Source organism: Trachypithecus francoisi, unplaced genomic scaffold (assembly GCF_009764315.1).
Source record: "Trachypithecus francoisi isolate TF-2019V2 unplaced genomic scaffold, Tfra_2.0 Lachesis_group1, whole genome shotgun sequence".
In the NCBI taxonomy this organism is placed as follows: Eukaryota; Metazoa; Chordata; class Mammalia; order Primates; family Cercopithecidae; genus Trachypithecus; species Trachypithecus francoisi.
The window spans coordinates 119,287,983-119,308,987 of NW_022681454.1; the positions used below are offsets into that span (position 1 = coordinate 119,287,983).

General features: G+C 40.1%; 1 long non-coding RNA gene across 3 annotated transcripts; it reads left to right on the plus strand.

Annotated features, from left to right (window-relative positions):
- Window positions 1–854: 854 nt before the first annotated feature.
- LOC117085870 lies at window positions 855–14,295 on the plus strand. Of its 3 annotated transcripts, XR_004438109.1 has the most exons (4): window positions 855–1,101; window positions 6,239–6,305; window positions 7,067–7,327; window positions 13,058–14,292. It is a non-coding gene; the product is annotated as an uncharacterized LOC117085870 (long non-coding RNA). The 3 variants fall into 3 exon arrangements; XR_004438108.1 differs by having other exon boundaries at window positions 6,239–7,327; window positions 13,058–14,295; XR_004438110.1 differs by lacking the exon at window positions 13,058–14,292 and adding an exon at window positions 7,684–7,883 and having other exon boundaries at window positions 6,239–7,327.
- Window positions 14,296–21,005: the final 6,710 nt, after the last annotated feature.

Sequence of the window (21,005 nt, forward strand, 5' to 3'; positions counted from 1 at the left end):
TATTCCACATGAAAATACTCCTTTGCTCTTCTTTGGGAAAAAATCATTTTCATTACTGAGTTATAAAATTGTTCAAAGACTGAAGTCTCAGACCCCCTGTAGAACCAGATGATGTGGAAGGGTGTGCTAGAAAGGATGTCCAGGGATCTTTATTTTTTTTCCATTCTTTCACAATTTTTCCTGATACAAAGGATTAAATTTCCTTATTAGTAAAATGAGAGATTTGGAGTAGTGATTTTTGAGACCCTTTCAGTTCCAACATGCTATGACTCCGATTCCTTGCCCATTATCTTTGTTTGTGCATAAAGGCTCTTGGGATCCTTCGTTATTATGTTAGAACTATTGTAATCATTTGTACTAGTTGAAATCAGCCATAACTATGAGTGCATCCTTAGGCTTTCTCTGTGTAAAAATAAAATCAAACCAAGATCCTATTTAATTTCCAGTTACTTTTAAGGTCTGTGTGTGTGCCCACACAAGTGTCAATGGAAGCAGAGCCTGAGAGCAGGCATTCCAGGTGTATTTGTTTACTTACGGCTATCTAAGGAAGACACTTGGTAACTTGGTTAATATGACAAACCAGGAAAATATTATGTAGACTTTGCAGATGGTAACATTTAGGATGCAGTTACTCAAGATTTCTCTAATTCTTACAGGCTTTGATCTGTAGTGCAAATATAGCAGATCTTCCTGAGACTGCTTTGGGATAATGGAAGTGGTCACAGTAGTGTTGGTGCAGGACAGTTCTCCAGGCAGCCTTGGACTGGGCCAGTTCTCTCCGTTTTTCACTTGCAGTTCTCAATAATAACTGCAGAATGTGCTGGGAACGCACCATCCTGAGATAAGGGAGGAGCTGGCCGGAACAGCCTGGGCTCTGTTCCAGGCCTTCCCATCCAGAACAGGATGTCCTCCACATTTCAGCCCAGTGTATCATGTGACCCTGAAGTATATCACCTGGGCCTGGCTGCTTTTCAGGGTCCCTTTCCTGCATTGCAAGTAGGGCAGCACAGTCCGTGCTCCGTCCATCCTGGGCAGCTTTCTTGGGCCTTGAGGGAACAGCTCACAGTGAATCAGGATTCTGTTGTCCTTTGCTGCCTGTTGGTGAGTAACAAACCCTCTTCACATAACTCGTTGTGTGTGTGGGTGCTCTGCCTCACTGGGCTCAGACAAGTTGGTAACTGGTGTGCAGTAAAACTGCTTCCCAGTTGAGGGTGTCAAAATTGGTGTTGGAGCTGGTGGAGCCCATGTTAGGTAATGAAGGAGGATGGAAGGAGATGGGAGTGTGATTTTGTTGTTGTTTATTTCTCCTCTATTAGACTCAAAGCTCTAAACTTTAAAGCAGTGGAGAAGAGAGTCAGAAGCTTGTAAGTTATGTAATAAATGTTTGTTGAATGATTGTATTTCTTCCTTTCTCTAAACATAGAGCCCATGTAACCTAAAAAGCTCTCCATCTACTAAGCTTTTAGAAAACCTACCGTATTTAAAGATATAAAAGCATGAGTAGTGATGCTGTGTGACTGATATATTTTGAGGATAAATATTCTGCTTTGTAGATTTTGTCAGGTAAAACCCTACTCAGTTTAGAAATCAACATCAAAACTTCTTTTTTATTTAAATTTGTTTATTCTTATTTAAATAATCTCATTTTAACTAAAAGGATATTCTTGATGGTAAAACATGAAAACAATCACATTTCTTAGTTTTAATCTTCCTTTTCTTTCATCCTAGTCATTTCTGTAGAAACAGAGGCTGAAATGACTGGGTAGCATTATGGAGGATTTCTGGTAATAACAACACCTACACAGTGTGCTGCAGGAAATAGCAAGTCCATACCCGATAATTAAGACTTGATGAATCATAGAAGAATTTAGGAGCACTGCGACTGAATGTTGAAGATTTACATTCCAAATATATTTTTATTGCACCAATAACATAACTTACACATTCAAGGGGAAAAAATATCAAAGATCTATGTTTTATACATGCACATGTACACATTTATGTCTATCTACATAGATCTAGACATGCACAAATGTGGGGCAAGCAAGGAGCAGGGGGCAGACATGGAGGATAAGGTGGTGAGAGAAGATAGTGATTTGTCGTTAATAGTGATGAATACCTCTAATGTGGAAGTCAAGTGACATTTATTCATTTATTCTATCATTGAAATCACCCTGAGAAGTAGGCACTAGTGACACCACTTCTTTATAGATGAAGAAAATGAGACTTAATAGTAAGTAGCAGAGCCCAGTTTTGAACCAAGATAAGCCTGGTTCCAAAGCTCACAGGACACATCATAAGACCTTTCCTGTTGTTCCTGAACTGCAACTGGGGTCCCAAACTAAAGTAAAAAACCAGTGAGTACCTCCACATTTTAAAATCAGAAATTCTGCCAGAAGCTGTAGGCTATCACATTCTCCTGGGGCTTCAAGCAGCACGACTGCTCCCGCTACTAATCCTAAGCTTCTCCCATCTCTGCTTCCTGTCCACAGAAAGGACTGAGAGGAAAAGAGGTATAGCTTTCCTCTCCCCAAAGCTCATGGAAAGGGAGAGAAAAAAGCAACCAGAATTTCTTCTAAAGATCAATTTCTTCCTAGAAGAAGAGGAAACCAACATTCTTTTTTTAAAACAGTGTCTTGCTCTGTCACCCAGGCTAGAGTGCAGTTGCATAATAACAGCTCACTGCAGCCTTGAACTCCTGGGCTCAAGTGATCCTCCTGCCTCAGCACCCACAGTAGCTGGAACTACAGGCACATGCCACCAGCTAATGTTTTCAAATTTTTTAGTAGAGATGCAGTCTTGCTCTGTTACCCAGGCTGGAGATCAGCATTTTTATCATCATAATGGGGATTTGCTTCAAGAGTGGACATGTTGCTTAACCCCCATGTAACTGGAATAGGAGCAAAGAGATCTGGAGAGAGAGAGCATGGTGAGGTCCAAGGACCACTCTGTTCTTAATTTGTCAGTCTCTGATAGAAGATGGATCCTATATGTTCCTGCTGACCTAACACTTTGCTGAAAAATGAGAATTAGGGCTAGTCTTGAACAATGTCTGCAGTGTAGGCTATATGTGTGTATTGGAAAAGAGGACACTGGCTAAGAGGCACATGCATTGCAGGCCATCAACTGGGCCTGCCTGGAATAGATGGCCAAGCCTGGCAAAGGAGAGCCAGTGCCTAAGGAATCTTCACCCAAATAACCCCTTCATTTGCAAAGGATGTTAGCACCTCCTCATCAGGATGTTGACTGCATTGAATAGAAATGCGTCATGGCCAACCAAGGAGAGGTCTGTAAGTCTGCCCTTCCTCCCTCATCCCCAGTTGAAATTAGGAAAAGAGGAGGAGAAAGATGGATACAGAACAGATCTTTTCAGGCAGAACTACCCTGAGTTAGAGGAAGGAGAAGACACCTTTCAATGAGTTTGAGAACAGGACTGAATATTATATAGGAGAATTAGAATGTTTTAATAACCAAAATGGGCTAAAAATTTGTAAAATTTTTGTTCCATAATTGTTATAGTAAACTATAAAACTTTTACATTTATACCATCCCTAAAAGCAAGCATAGTCACCAAGCCAGTTACTCTATCATTCTCTCCTCTTGTAATCCTGATTAGGATTACATTATATATCCAGAGGCATCTCGCCAGCTCCCTCTCTCTTCCTTGTTTGCTCATTCCAGAGGAAGAGAAGGGGCTGGTTGGTTAAAGTTTATTGGGTCTCCTTTCCTAAGTAGGCAGAATCACTGTATTGAAAGGCTATGAGGACCTGCCACTATCTTTCAGGTCTGGGTCCTCCCACATAACATTTGTCTTCATGGACTTGGAGTTTGCCCTGCAGTCAATCTCTCCCTCTCTCTCTCTCTCTCATAATCCTGATTAAGTAGGGAGCCAGAGGCATATCGCTAGCACTTCATGGCCCTTCTTAAGACTTTTCCAGCCAAGGGTAGTGGTGAATAGCTGTAGTCCCAGCTATCAGGAGGCTGGGGCAGGAGGATCACTTGATCCCAGAAGTTTGATGTTAGAGTGAACTGTGATGGTGCCACTGCACTGCAGCCTGGGCAACAGACTGAGATCCCGTCTCTAAAAAAAACCAAAAATTAAAAATAGACTTCCCCAAGTAACTGGAATTTTTCAAAGCTGGTGAGAAGGTGCACATGCTTCCCATAGTATCTCCCTCGGTGCTTCTGCCTCCGTTGGACATCCACTACCCATTAACTTGACTTAATGGGAAAGTTCCTAGCTGGCTCTATTTGCCACAGTTCTGAGATGAAGAAAGAGGGATGCAGCAACCACTGCAGGACTAGTGGATCAAACTTTTAAAATTCAAATTCAGGAAAATCTTGAGTCTTTTATTTTTTAATTAATTTATTTACTTATGCATGTATTAATTAATTTATTCATTTATTTATTGAGACAGAGTCATACTCTGTTGCCCAGGTTGGAGGGTGGGGTGTGATGATAGTTCACTGCAACCTCAAACTCTTGGGCTGAAGCCTTTTTCCTGCCTCAGCCTCTCAAACAGCTGGGACCACAGGCTTGCATTACCACACCCAGATAATTCTTAATTGTTTTTGTAGAGATGGTGTCTCACTATGTAGCCCAGGCTGGTTATTAACTTTTGGCCTCAAGTGATGCTCCCACCTCAGCATACCAAAGTGCCAGGATTACAGCCATGAGTCACCATCCCTGGCCAGGTCTTGAATCTTCAAATGGCAGGGTTAGGCACTATGCCTTTGCAAGGCATGCCACTCAAAAGATAACAGTAAAACAGCAAAAGGACTAACACAACTAACTCCATTTTTGTTTAAGGGGCTTCCCCATTCTTACATGTAAACTAGGATAATTTTAGAGCACCGAGATAAAATGCAAAAACAATAATCATGCAGTTTTTAAAACTAACTCTGGGATTAAAAGCAAAGTATATAAACAATTGGCTATGTTTTGTTAAAAATTTATAGGAGCATTGTGACCTGACCAAGGACAAAGAAGATCCCAACTTCGTCGGACCCTAGCTGGCATCCAGATGCCTGCAATCGTCATCACCTCTTGATCCAAACCACCTTTTCCTCTTCATATTCACCTACCATGAAAACCTTCTTGCCAGCCAGGAAAATTTAAGACAGTATTTTAGAAGTTAATTTCTAAGCTAGTTCACCATTTTCTCTGTTTTGCTGGCTTTATGAATAAGCCTGCTTTTTCTGCCACCAATTCTTCTCTCTCATGATTGGCTTTTGAGCAGCCAAAACTGGGTTCAGTTACAAAGAGCTTGCCCTGTTTCTTTTGCCCTTATCCCCAAACATGGACACCTGACTCTCCAAGTAGAACTAATTTAAGTCCATTGGGTTCATAATCATTGTGGTAGATTGCAGCATTGACTTCAATTCTAAGTCAGCCAGGAACTCTCCCATCAAGTCAGCCCCTTCCTGTGTCTACAACCATTTCAATGAACCTTGCAGTTCTTCCCACTAATGAAGCAGAATATATTTCTCCACACCTTAACTTTGGGTTCAGCCATATGACTTGGTTTGGGCAACTGAAGAAAGTGGAAATGACAAAGTACCATGATGAGCTTAGGGCTTAAGATGCCTTGAATTTGCTTCATGCTCTCTTGCTCATCTACTGTCACCATAAGAAGAACTTCCCCGAACATTCTGTCCCCTCTGCCTAGGCACAAGAATGAGCATGCTGGAGGCCAACCTGAACCCAAATCATTGTGAGCAGCCAAGACTAGCTGGGTACATAACTTGAAAGGGCACTGCCCAGATAGCTCAGCCTCAACCAGTCAGTCCTAAGACACACGAGTCATATAAATAGTTTTTATTTTAAGCCACTGAATTTTGGGGTGGAGCTTATAAGATACCAAAAGCTAATTGAGGCCAGGTGCGGTGGCTCATGCGTGTAATCCTAGCACTTTGGGAGGCCAAGGTGGGAGGACTGTTTGAGCCCAGGAGTTTGAGACCAGCCCTGGTAACACAGCAAAACCCTACCTCTACCAAAAACAAAACAAAAAATTTTTAAAGCTAACTGATAACATCATTTATCTAATTCAGTGAATAAGTGTGGTAGAAGTTAAACCAGAAAAAAAATGCTATATTATTTCTTGAATAATTTCCCCTTGGACTTCATTTGTTAAATTAACAAGTGACTAAATTAATCCTAGTTTGTATTATTTGGTGAAATGTGTGTGTTTCCTAGCATAGCCTAAGAAGAAAATGTATCTTCACTCTCATTTTGTAGAACTCTGACAGGACCGTCCAGTCATTGCTGACAAAGCCCAGTCCTACATATCATCATAGTACATGAGGTGCGTGTACAGTTAATGTGAAAAATAAGCTCAATTGTCTTGATATGTTGCAGTCCAAAACGTCATTTATGAGTCATTTATTTAGAACTCAGAACACTCTTTCCCATAGAAACAATATTATACTGTTTCCAGGCAAACAACAAAAACCCATTTAACCCCAAAATATAACTGACTGATATCAGTAGTCAGTTGGGAGATGACTTCTTCCTCATTGCTTGGATTTCCTTCTCCCTTTATGCTTCCTCTCTTTTCCTTGTTTGCTCTTTCCAGAGGAAGAGGAGGGGCTGGTTGGTTACAGTTTATTGGGCCTCCTTTCCTAAGTGGGCAGAATCACCATATTAAAAGGCTATGAGGACCTGCCACTATCTTTCAGGTCTGTGTCCTCCCACACAACTTTTGTCTTCACGAACTTGGAGTCTGCTCTGCAATCTCTCTCTCTCCCTCCCTCTCTCTCTCTCTGTCTCTCTTCCTCCCTCCCTCCGTCTCCTTCCTTCCCAGATATACCTGAGCCTATGTTTCCCATGATCTCTCTCTCTCTCTTCCTCCCTCCCTCTCTCTCCTTCCTTCCCAGACATACATGAGCCTATGGTTCCCACGATTCATATTTACAAAGGAAATTCCACTGTAGTGTCAGGCCTAAGATGAATTCTCCATCCCAAAATACTGAAAATCCTTTATTCAGGCAGTTGTACAGATTTTTAATAAATCAATGCTTAATGTCTCTCATTTGGCTGGTGATCCTTTGCTGGATACAACATCAGTCTGAATGGTGGAGGGATCGGGGTAACCAGCATTTAGAATTCCTAAGACTCTTCTTGGGAGGCTGAGGCAGGAGGACTCCTTGAGCCCGGGAGTGCAGGAGCAGCCTGAGTAACATGGCAAGACCCCATCTCAGAAAAGAAAAAAAATTCCTAAGACTCATTCCTCTTCTGTTCATCATTCCTTTGGGAAAAATTTTTCCTATGTTCCAACTGTGGAAGACTGGATACACCTTGAATGCAACCTCCTTTCATGTCTTCAAGGTAAGACTCTCATTTTGCAATGACTCATCTTTTGGAAGAATCTCTAGTTCTTTCATGGAAGAGAAATGGTTATGTTTTGTTAGAAGAAAAGTTGATTTTGAAGACACTAAGAGAGGCAGTAGAAACCATGTGTGTGTTCCATTTCTTTGAAAATTCCATAAACGTGCATTACGTTACTCAGTTCAGAGTTCGGAGATTAAATTTTTCTCTAACCTTAGGATATAAATTTATTCTGATAAAAACTCGCAACATTACCTTTCTAATTCTGAGACTGTTCAGCAACATCACTATTTTAACTAACTTTTTTCCTCCGTTAAATATTCATTTTGTCTCTCCCCCCCGCCCTTTTTTTTTAGAGAGAGAGATGGGGCTTGCTATGTTGTCCATGCTGTCCTTGAACTCATGGGCTCAAGCAATCCTCACGTGGCTTGTCTCATAGTTTTAAAAACCAACTATTCAATATAGACATGTAGTTTCCCTGTTTATCACTAGAATTTTCTTTTTCTTTTTCTTTTTTTTTTTTTTTTTGAGACGGAGTCTCGCTCTGTCGCCCAGGCTGGAGTGTGGTGGCCGGATCTCAGCTCACTGCAAGCTCCGCCTCCCGGGTTTACGCCATTCTCCTGCCTCAGCCTCCCGAGTATCTGGGACTATAGACGCCTGCCACCTCGCCTGGCTAGTTTTTTTGTATTTTTAGTAGAGATGGGGTTTCACTGTGTTAGCCAGGGTGGTCTCGATCTCCTGACCTTGTGATCTGCCCGTCTCGGCCTCCCAAAGTGCTGGGATTACAGGCTTGAGCCACCGAGAATTTTCTTTTTCAATTCATTCCGAAAGCAATTTCCCTCCACAGTCTATGTCTCACATTCTAAAAGAGATCATGTAAATTATCACTTAACTAGTTTCCCCACAAATTTTATAGCCAGCAAAATATATTATTGATAACCATATATTTTAACTATAAAAATTTAATAAAATTGTTAAAACTTTGAGATTTTCCAGCCTTCCTTTTTTATAACTGGTACTTAAAAATGAATATAGATCTATGTATCACATCTTACATACAGTTCAAATACTTCTTAAGGCTTTACCTTCAGATAATAGTGGCTTGAACCATGGGCTTACAAATTGAGACCACCAGGTGAATCAATTCTGCGTATCTACTACCAAAACCACTTTTAATATTCTCTCTCAAGAATGCATGTTCTTACACATTGTTGAGTAGCTCAGGGCTAATCGCCACTCCCTGTGGGCCAGTGGAAGCCCCCGCCCACAGCCAGGCCAGTTGCACAGGTGCTAGCTCTTCTTTGAGGTAGGCAGAGATGGGAGGCTCTGGTGGGTAGAAGGCCAAATTCTCCTGGTTGGAAGAAGCTCCCCTGCTGTGCTGTGGGAGAGCATAAATGTTCTGAGAGAAGCAGGGACGAGAGAGGAAAGGGGAAAACACTGGCAGAATTTGATCCTAGCTCCACGTACCCAAAGGCCAGATTCATCCCTGCCCCTGCCACAGTTACATTCTCTTTAAAACACATCAAGACACTCCTTTCCCTTTCTCTCTCTCTCTTTCTTTCTTTCTTTCTTTCTTTTCTTACTTTCTCTTTCTCTCTCTCTCTCTTCTTTTTTTTTTTTAACAAGGTCCTGCTCTTTTGCCCAAGCTGGAGTATAACGGGGTAATCAAGGCTTACTGAAGCCTTGACCTCTCTGGCTCAAGTGATCCTCCCACATCAGCCTCCCAAGTAGCTGGAATCACAGGCATGGGCCACCACACCTGGCTAATTTTTCTATTTTTAGTAGAGACAGCGTTTCACCATGTTGCCCAAGCTGGTCTTGAACTCCTGGGCTCAAGTGATCCACCTGCCTCAGCAAGACACCCCTTTCTTTGAATTACAGAAATGGGCATGTGTCTGAGCCTGATCACTACTTTTGGCCACTTCATGAGCCACCAACTGTTAGGAGGCCAAGAAGGAGGGTTCAGGTACAGGTCAAAATCCCCTAGAGTTCCTGGACACCAGCATACTCTCTTTTGAGATGCCCACCCTCTTAAGCTTTGGAGGAGATGGGGATGACACTCTGGCCCTAACACTGCTCAACTTTCACCTGACATATATGGTATATTTCCTTAAGAAATCATAGCAAAAGTCATAGCAGTAGTAGTAATTCAAAAATCATAGTAAAATTTTTTTAATGTCTTATAGAATTTGGAATGTAGTATTATAAATATAAAAAAAGTCACTAACAGAATAAATTTAAAATGTCTCATCATAAAAAATGATCGGTAATCAAGGTGATGGATATGTTAATTAGCTTGATTTAATCATTGCCACATTCTATACAAACTGTATAATAAAACATCACATTGTGCCCCATACATGCATAAAATTAAAATTTGTCCATTAAAAATACTAATAATAAGTGTTTAAAATCATACAGCAACTCAAAAAGCTGTCAATTAATAAATATTTTAATATTGAACTAAGGCTCATTGTTATAACTATCAACAGTATTAACAAACAATGATAAAGCATGTAAAATACTTTGTCCTTTGAGGTTATAAGGATGAAAAAAGCATGTGCCTAAGAAAGCAAAACACCACCAAGAAACTGAAGATACAAATGATTTGTTTTATGAGTGTCTGTGTAGATGCATGTGTGTGTATATATATCTATATATATGCACTAATATTCATATAATCAACAAAAATGTAACATAGGAATGATATCTGCAAACATACAATTCCTTTTTAGTGTTTGAGCGCTAAAGAAAGGTAGATCTTTATGTTAACATCTTGACTGACATAACTTTAAGGAAGAATTTTGCCTAAATACTTACAGGGTTTTGTGCTTTTGGTCCATTTATGTCGGAAATTCCCTTCAGGACTTACAATGGCAGAGTTTACTCAGTGTTTCTAAAAAATTATTAGAAGTTGTGAGAAATAAAGATACTTGATAAATGAACACTAAGAAATAATAAATGGGAGCTAAAAACATAGACTACAGGACAACTATGTTGCAATAATACAAATTAGGGGTTTCACTCTTGCTGGATAACTGCCTTAATTCTCTGTCTCACTCCGACCCCCTGATAAAGAAGTTGATGATGACATGGATTTGAGTAGGTTACTCAGTGACTTTGAAAGAAATGTGTTAATAATGATCATAATAAAAATAGTGTCTCAATTTAATTGCTAGCTATAAAAATGACAGATTTTTGCAATTATATTTGTGTGTGTGTGTATATATATATATATATATACTTTTTTTTTTTTTGAGACAGAGTCTCGCTCTGTTGCCTAGGCTGGGTTACAGTGGCGTGACCTTGGCTCACTGCAACCTCCACTTCTTGGGTTCCAGCTATTCTCCTGCCTCAGTCTCCCGAGTAGCCAGGATTACAGGCATGCGCCACCACGCCTGGCTAATTTTTTGTATTTTTAGTAGAGATAGGATTTCACCATGTTGGCCAGGCTGGTCTCGAACTCCTAACCTCAATTGATCTACCCCTCTTGGCCTCCCAAACTGCTGGGATTGCAGGCATGAGCTACTGCGCCTGGCAATACATTCTTTTCAAAACCCTCAGATCCTTTTTACATAGCGCAGTTACTAGGAAATAAAAATTAAGATGTGGCTGAAAAAAGCCAAACAGCTTGATATATAGAAGTGCTCAAGTTTTTATCAGTTTTCCTCTGAAGGCTGCAACAACCTTAAGCCAAAGTCTTTTCATGGGTATTATGTATATTGCCTAACTGTGGCATAGACACATCATCCCTCTACCCCCACAGTAGGGGACATTTTAGTGACTTCTTGATTTTTCATGCCAAAGGTGATGGTAGATTATCCAAACAAATCTTATTTGACTCTCCAATGTGTTTTACAATTGTATTTGACTATGAAAGAAATGCTCCAAAAATTCAGTCTTTGAAATTAAATAAAAATAATAAAAATCTAAGGCAGGAGAAACTGGAAAGCCATTTAACTTCCCGTGTTGACTCCTGCTCAGGAAACTTTCTTTTCCCAAGATAATGCAGGGAATCTGCATAGCACAACTTGGGCAGTATTTACTGGTCCATTGCTCAGAGAGCCCCATAAATGTATGGAATTATTCATATCCAGTTGTACATTTTAGCTGTTAAGTATTTTTCCAGTTCTGCTGGGTTAGAGATGCATCGTGTTACAGTGGAAAGAAAAAGGCATGGATAGACTGACAGTTATGGAAAGAAGACGGAGCAGGGGACAGTGAAGAGGAAATGGATTCGTTATGACACACAAATGTAAAATTCCCTAGTTAAGAACAGTACAGCATTTGTGCGTTTTTTTTTTTTAATACGTAAAGGTATTGTTCAGTACTTTTCCATTAATTTTTCAAAGGTCTTGACCTCCTAATGAAAAATTTCTGACTAAAAGGGGTTTTCCTCACCACTCAGTTCCTTCTTCTGCTGGGTCCTACAGTGAATCAATATCTCGTATTTGGTCCTTCAGACAGTTGCCACGGAAATGAGAACTGCAAACACTTTCAGCTTTCTGGCTTCACTGTGGGATCCAGCATAGAACATGATTGAGCTGTCAGAGAACCTCCTGAAGGAAAGTTGTACCTGATAAGTAAGAGTTTCCAGAAAAATGGTGACACATACAGGAAGAAAAATAGATTGTTTAACTCAGTCTGAAAAATCCCTTTTGATTCATAGACTGTCTACATGATTGAAACATACGAAACCATCTCTTTCTCTGAGCAGATTCTTCTCAATTCACATACAAGCACCTCAGGGGGCAAATAAAACTTCTCTGTGTAGGCATGAGGAGGAATCACATTAGCAGAAAGAAAATAAGGTGCCGTAGAAATGAGAAAGTGCTGTAGAAATGAGAACGCAAAATGCTAACCTGGAGGAGAGAGGGTGGCAGAGTGAGTGACAGAGAGGGCATCTGATGCCATTTAAACCATTTTTAAGGAAACCTAAATATCCTGATTGAAAAGGGAAAGAAAGGGAAGTCACTGTGGATGTCAACGAACACACTGGCTTTCCACAGCTGGAATCAGAGACAATTTGGAGCTTGATGGACTCCACTGCAATAGACTTGAAACTTTATTTGTGTCATTTGGTAGCAGCAAATGGGACCTGGCTTTTCTGGGAAAAAATTCCAGCTGCCAATTTGAATCCACTGAGTAGTTCTATCCAGTGCCAATTATAATCTTGAAAGATGCAGTCCCAAATATCCTAATTCTGAATGTTGAAATCCCAAAAGATCAAAATCCCTAACAACCAAAATCCCCAAAATCACAACCATGAAAGATTAAAATCCTGAATGCTGAATTCTGGGGGAAAGGATTAGTGTGTTTTCAGTTGCACGCTGGATAGTTACATCATGTTAGTTGCATCAAGTTAGTCAGAACTATTATCTTGCTGTCTTTATTTGGAAATTAAATGTGGTTTAAGGCGATACATATGGGTAACAAAGGGTGGACTTGTGTACAGCCTACAAGCCTGGTAAAGCATTATTTTGGATGTATCTGTAAGGGTTTTCTCAGAGGAGATTAGTGTGTGAGTCTGAGTGGGTTAACTAGGTGTGGGGGATCTGCTGTCAATGTTGAAGGACACCATCCAATCAGCTGGAGGCCAGGAGAGAGAAGAAACACATAAGGCAAATTGGTCTCTCTCTGAGAGCTGGGGTAGACCTTCTGCTGCCTTGGACACTAGAACTCCCGGTTCACCAGTCTTCGGACTCAGGACTTTCACAAGCCATCTCCTAGGTGCTGAGGCTTCCAGCCACAAACTCGGTTACAACATCAGCTTTCCTAGCTCTGTGAACTTCAGACTTGGACTGAACCAAGTCTCTAGCTTGCAGACGGCCTGTTGTGGAACTTCTCAGCCTCCATAACTGTGTGAACCCATCCTACTGATAAAGCTCCTGTCCTCTATCTATACACATGTCCTATTTGTTCTGTCTCTCTGGAGAACCTTGACTAAAATAGATTTGGTATTAAGGAAGCCAAATGTCATTCCTCCTTACTGTATTACTTGCAGCATAACGGGAGACATCTGTGAAATTTTTCTCTCACAAAAGGCTATGATGATCTAAGTGTATGAGGCCTCCTAATAGTGAAAGATAAAACTTTAAAAGCTAATTACTATTGGCATTGTGAAAGCAGAAAATCACTTAATTGCAATGACTGAGCAATAACCAGACTTTCAAATGGACTGCGCATACTTACAAAATTTGTAGACCACAGTCACTCTTCAAGTACAAGTGCAGTGAGTGTTTCAAAAATCACAGAAGAAGTAAAAATGCAAATGAAAAATACAGAAATCTCCCTTGACAAATTATTCAATCATATACGACTTATACTCTTTCACATATAGTGCCAATTTCCTATGCTATGTTTGCTTCATTTCCAGTACTGGAGATATAAGTTGTGTAAAGACTTCTGTTGAGTTCTAATTTGTTTTATGCATTTTTTGCAAATTTGACTCTATGAAAGTGCAATATCGGAACTTTGACTTTGTGTGTAAGCATTGTGCATGTATATGAAAATGTCAAAACTTCCTTAATAATGAAGAGATGTCCTTTCTGTACATCTGAATTTGTGAAAGATAAAATATCTCAAGATGTCAGCTACTTGGGCAGCTGCGTATGTGGTGGTGACTCAATGTGGTTTTTGATGGGTCTCATTGAAACATGCAGGTTGTCCGTCATAGTATTTCAGATGCCTGCATTTATAAAGCTGGGTGCACACAGTTACCAACCATAGTGATATGTGTTTATACATTTCACTTTTTGACTTATTTATTAATGAATATGGTTTGTCTGCTCATAACTGTTATATGCGTGTGGCTATCATTAGAATACTTGAGTGCTTATGCTTGCAAAAATGTGTATGTTATTATTGCCTATTTTATGGTGTAAAGTGGCCTATGATGTGTTCTGTCATGTTTTTATATGTTTCTCAAATAAATTCCATTTAAAATGTAAATAAATGTATTTTTAAAATTTTTTTAAATTATTTTTTCTACCTGGGTTTGGTGGCACATGCCTGTAGTCCCACCCAGCTACTTGGGAGGCTGAAGCAGGAGGGTTACTCGAGCCCAGGAGTTCGAGGCTGCAATATGCTATGCTCGTACCTGTGAATAGCCATTGCACTCCAACCTGAGCAACAAGCAAGACCCTATCGCTAAATAAATAAGTTTTTCTCCGGAATTATATATTTGGTATTTTGATCTTTCGGGATTTCAACATTTGGTATTAAGGCAATAGGGATTGTATCTTTTGGGATTATGCCCCAACTCAACTCTATCCTATGTCATTGACCTCTAGAGATATTCTTCTGGATTGAGTAAGGTCAGTGTTTTTCATACTGGGATTAGAGAACAGATCACTCCTTGTGGTGTCATGGCTGTAAAAGATGAGATTTGATTGGCAGAAGCCAATTAGACAACTGCTTGGAAGACTTGCCAGATATCAGTGCAATGGGAAGGAGAAATTGCAATTTGAAAAGATTATACCCTTTTTCATTTGGGATTTTTAAGTTCTTCCAGGTAAAAATATCTCATGTATACAGTTGCTGGTGGGTATGCAAATTTTACAACCACTTTGGGGAATAATTTGGAAGTATCTAGAAAAGTTGAAGATGCACTTCCCATACAACCCAGCAATTTCACTTCCAAGTGGCTGCTATGGACTGAATTGTGTCCTCTCAAATTCACATGTTAAAGCCTTAACCTTCAATGTATCCAGTCACAGGGTCTTTAGGAGATATTTAAGGTTAAATGTGGTAATAAGGATGAGGCCCTAATTCAATAGCACTGTGTCTTTCTAAGAAGAGGAAGAGAAAGAGATCTCATTCTCTCTCTCTTTCTGCCACATGAAGACACAGTGGGTGGCCAACTACAAGGCAGCAAAAGGGGCCTCACCAGAGCCCAGTTCTCCTTGGTACCTTGATCTCAGACTTCCGTCCTCCAGAACTGTGAGAAAACAAGTTTTGCTTGTTTAATCTACTCAGTCTATGGTGTTTTGTATTTGCATTTGCATGGTATTTTGCAGCCTCAGCAGGCCAAGACAGTGGCTATCCTAGAAAAACTTTTATGTGTGTCGAGGAAGACAAAATACAAAGTACATATTCATCATACCATTGTTCCTAATAATAAAATTACAGAAACTGGCCAGGCATGGTGGCTCATGCCAATAATACCAGCACTTTGGGAGGCCGAGGTGGACGGATCACTTGAGGTCAGGAGTTCAAGACCAGCCTGGCCAACATGGTGAAACCCCGTCTCTACCAAAAAAAAAAAAAAAATATATATATATATATATATACACACACACACACACACACGTATGTATAAACAAGCTAACTTCCTGTAAAGAAACTATTTATTTATATAACAGAATTGCATACAACAGTTGAAATGAATGAACTCCAATAACAGGTATTCATATAAATAAATCTCAAAAATATAGTGTCAAGAAATGTCAAGCTGTAAAAGAATGCTTATACATGCTATCATGTAAAATTTAAAACATAAAACAATAGTTTTGGAAACATACTTGTATAAACAAAAATAAGCATTATTTAATGCATACTTATCATGACAAAACATGGTTATCATGTTTCACATAGTTGAGGAAACAGAATTTTGGCTGTTTTAATTCGTTAGGGCCACCTACCACCAGATACCCGATGAGATTCTTTAACCTGTAGTTCATGAAAAATAAATAAAGACTTGAAGGAGAATTACCAATTATTCTGAGGAATAATGGCTAAATACACAACTTATGTGTGCATAATTTCATACTACACAGTTGGAGGCATGATACTAGATAATATTTACACACACACACACACACACACAAACTACATGCTTAGCCAGCATAGATAAGAAAATGGTCTTTACACTTGCTCAAATTAGATTGCTGTCTTTTTTCATTTTCCAGGCTTTGTGAATTCTCTAGTATGTCCTAAACTATTCTCGTCCATCACTTTCACCATCAGAGTCCTATCTCTACTTGAAAAAAAAAAAAAAAAAAAAGCTCAGCCTCTTGCTTATCTGATTGTCCAAAATTCACTTAAAATCCTGCTTTGACAAGTAGTATTTCTAAGGATGTTCTCTACTTTCAACATGCTTTGTGGTTCTCTGACCAGGTGCCTGTTTGATATTCCCCTACCGGGTAGATTAAAGGGGTGTTTTAATTCTGATCTTTGGCAGGAAGAGTGCCTTTTCATTTGGGCTAGCAGTGAAAACATCAATGTGTGTGATTTCTTGTCTTCCACCACGAAACACTCCTCGGGGCACAGCAGTTCAAGGGTGCTTTGTAAGTGATATTCTGGAATCACTACTTGCATTTATAGATTTTTACATCATTTTATATGGTTTCATGTTTTATTTATCCACGATATACTTCCAAGAGAAGTAAAAGAAACCTACATATTTCCGATAAAAACACAGAAAGAAAAAAATATAATACAGTGCACCTATTTTTTCCATCAGCTTAAAATTAATATAAAGAATCTTATCCCAGGACATAATTTACTTTGACTTGGGTCAAATTTTTTACATACAGTTTGTTCTTTTGTTTACGTCGGTTTTTCCCAAACTGAGTTTTATACAACTGTTATTAAGTCTTTTTTTTTTTTTTGAGACGGAGTCTTGCTCTGCCCGCCCAGGCTGGAGTGCGGTGGCCGGATCTCAGCTCACTGCAAGCTCCGCCTCCCGGGTTCACGCCATTCTCCTGTCTCAGCCTCCCGGGTAGCTGGGACTACAGGCGCCCGCCTCGTCGCCCGACTAGTTTTTTGTATTTTCTATTAGAGACAGGGTTTCACCGTATTAGACAGGATGGTCTCGATCTCCTGACCTCGTGATCCGCCCGTCTCGGCCTCCCAAAGTGCTGGGATTACAGGCTTGAGCCACCGCGCCCGGCTATTAAGTCTTTTGTTAAGTGTGAAGAAAAAAAGTGTTTCTGGCCGGGCGCGGTGGCTCAAGCCTGTAATCCCAGTACTTTGGGAGGCCGAGACGGGTGGATCACGAGGTCAGGAGATCGAGACCATCCTGGCTAACACGGTGAAACCCCGTCTCTACTAAAAAAATACAAAAAAACTAGCCGGGCGAGGTGGCAGGCGCCTATAGTCCCAGCTACTCGGGAGGCTGAGGCAGGAGAATGGCGTGAACCCGGGAGGCGGAGCTTGCAGTGAGCTGAGATCCGGCCACTGCACTCCAGCCTGGGTGACAGAGCAAGACTCAGTCTCAAAAAAAAAAAAAAAAGAAAAGAAAAAAAGTGTTTCATTGTCAAATAAACTAGTATAATTGGGGTTAGACCAAATTCAGTAAGTTTCACTTTTGAAGACCTTCTCAGAGGCTATATGTGGCTATACATTAGAAACCCCAAGAGTTGCTAAAGTATACAGTGTAACAACACCCTCACTTCCTTTTCAATGTTGTATTATAGAATGCTTATTGATGTCACAGATTCTGTATTATTTCATATTTAGGCAGATTATACTTCAAATCCCTTGGATTTATTGTTCAAATCCATTGTTATAATTAGCTTCCTAATCTCATTTTTAAATACAATTGAATTTTATACTTCTTTTAATTTAAATTATGAAATTTATGTTCATAAAAATTCAAATCACACAGAGGTACAGTGAATAAAAAGCAAACATTTTCACCCTCTCCAGAATCACATTCTTTTCCCTCAGAAGTAACCATTGACCAGAGTTTGGTGAGTCTCTTTTTAAGTCACTTTTTACAAAACAATCAAGTTACTATTTCAAATCGTCTGAGGAAAACAACAGATACCTTCAAAATTGGATTAGAAAAAAATAGTTTTACCTGTAATCCCAGCACTTTGGGAGGCCGAGACGGGTGGATCACGAGGTCAGGAGATCGAGACCATCCTGGCTAACACAGTGAAACCCTGTCTCTACTAAAAATACAAAAAAAACTAGCCGGGCGCGGTGGCGGGCGCCTGTAGTCCCAGCTACTCGGGAGGCTGAGGCAGGAGAATGGCATAAACCCGGGAGACAGAGCTTGCAGTGAGCTGAGGTCCGGCCACTGTACTCCAGCCTGGGCGAGAGAGCGAGACTCTGTCTCAAAAAAAAAAAAAGAAAAAAGAAAAAGAAAAAAATAGTTTTACAAGATATCTTCAAATTTTATTTATTTATTTATTTATTTCCCTTATAATTCAATGGCTACATTTCAAATAATGTCACATTTGGTTTTAGGTGAAACTGTTGACTTTTCATTAACATAAGTGGTCACCAAGAAAATAAGTTGAAGAATATATAATTTCTTTACATTTTCCCATAAATTATGCTAGATAAATTAAATCTTTAACTTTAGTCTTCCTTTAAACCCTTCACTAATTTATGTCAAACTATCAAAATAAGCATAAATCAAACCATACCCTCACTCCCCGAACAGACAAGTCCTCAACGCCCTCTAGTGGAGTGGCCTCCATGCTCCATTGTAGGGCACCAACCCCTATCCCAGTGGGTAAGCCAAAGTGAATGAGCTCTTAATGACGATGAAATTATAACTCGTCAAGGTTAGAATGGTACTCCCTCTTTCATTCATTTAACAAGTAGTTAGACTTGCTTTAAAAGAAATTAAGTTAAAATGAGCCATCACCAAGAAAACAAGAAAAAACTATGAGGGGAAATATCCACATATAAGATATCAAAGAATAACCTTATCATTATAGAAAATCAGTCTCTGATCTTCCAAGTATCTGTTTGTCTTGACTTCTTACTCTTGGTCACATCACAACTCTTTACTACTGAATTTACAGAGATTTAAATCTATTCTTTCATTTTTTTAAGTGCTTAGCTTATGTTTGTCTTTAATTTCACTTTTCTGGATTTATCACTTTTCCTTAAGAATTACTTCACTGACTTTCCCAAACAACAACAAAAAATAACCATTTAATTAACTTTTCTGCTTTTCTTTCTTTTTTCTTGGAGACAAAGTCTCACTTTGTTGCCCAGGCTGGAGTGCAATGGTGTGATCACAGCTCACTGTAACCTTGACCACCTGGGCTCAGACGATCCTCCCATCTCAGCCTCCTAAGTAGCTGGGACCACAGCTGTGCACCACCGTGCCCAGCTAGTTTTTTAATTTTTGCAGAAATGGGGGTCTCACTATGTTGCTCTGGCTGGTCTTGAACTCCTGGCTTCAAGCAATCCTCCCACCTTGGCCTCCCAAAGTGCTGGGATTATAGGCATGAGCCATCACACCAAGCCACTTTTCTGCTTTTATCCCCCTGAGAATGTGAGCTATCAGCCTCTCCCATTTAAAAGATAACTCCTATTCCAGGGAATAATGAGAGGTAGTAGAGGATCGTGGTTAAAAGCGTAGAGTATGGAGCCAGCAGGCCTGCTTTCAAAGCCCAGAAGAGCCATTTGCTGTCCATGTGATGTTGAGCTAGTCGTTTAAATCCTATGCATCTCAGTTTTCTCATCTGTAAAATCAGAATGAGAGATGATAATAGCATCCAATAGGCATTTGGCTTAAGTAAGAAAATCCATGTAAAGGAGGTAGAACAGTGCATAAAACATAGTAATCACACAATAACTGTTACTTGATATTACTACTTCATCAGAGTAAATAAAAATAAGACACCATGAATGAAAGATTTTAATCCAACCTTTCTTTTCAAAACCAAAGGCAAACTGTTCATTAGCCAAACCCCACCATTCCTGGTTTAAATGATTGCATTCACCTCCTAACTAGCCTTGTAGCCAGCAGTCTCTCCCAATTCATCTACTGTCATCAGTCAGATTTCTTTTCCTAAAAATAATATTGACATTTCTAGTTCAGCATATGATGAACTAACTTTCTGCTGAAAACAAGTATAAAAACTAATATATAAAACAACTGTGTGAAGAAACTGAAAATCACCCAAATCCTGCAGGGTTGGAAAGGACCCGCTACAATACTTGAGAGGAAAAGCACAGGTGGTGAACTCTACTCTCAACAGGACTTTGTCCCTGATGGCATTTCCAAATTCATAAAATAGGGGACTAGATCCAAGTTGAAATTTTAATGGATTGAAGAGAAACAGATTGCAATCTAGGGCTGCCAAACTGGGCTAAGACTTGAGAGGAAAAAATTATAGAGAACAAGGATTCGATGTGAAATGAAATGATGAAATGAAAAAGGTCATTCAAACCCCACCCCACTGCTCTTTTTGATTCCTGACTCTCTTTAGTTTCTTTTTGTTGTTGTTGTTGTTGTTTTTGAGACGGAGTCTCGCTCTGTCGCCCGGGCTGGAGTGCAGTGGCGGGTTCTCAGCTCACTGCAAGCTTCGCCTCCCGGGTTTATGCCATTCTCCTGCCTCAGCCTCCGAGTAGCTGGGACTACAAGCGCCCGCCACCTCGCCCGGCTAGTTTTTTGTATTTTTTAGTAGAGACAGGGTTTCACCGTGTTAGCCAGGATGGTCTCGATGTCCTGACCTCCTGATCCGCCCGTCTCGGCCTCCCAAAGTGCTGGGATTACAGGCTTGAGCCACGGCGCCCGGCCTCTCTTTAGTTTCATATGCCAAAGGTGAGACTGAGAGGTGAAGCCGGCTGGGCTTCTGAGTTGGGTGGGGACTTGGAGAAGTTTTCTGTCTAGCTAAAGGATTGTGAACGCACCAATCAGCACTCTGTGTCTAGCTAAAGGATTGTAAATGCACCAATCAGCACTCTGTAAAATGGACCAATCAGC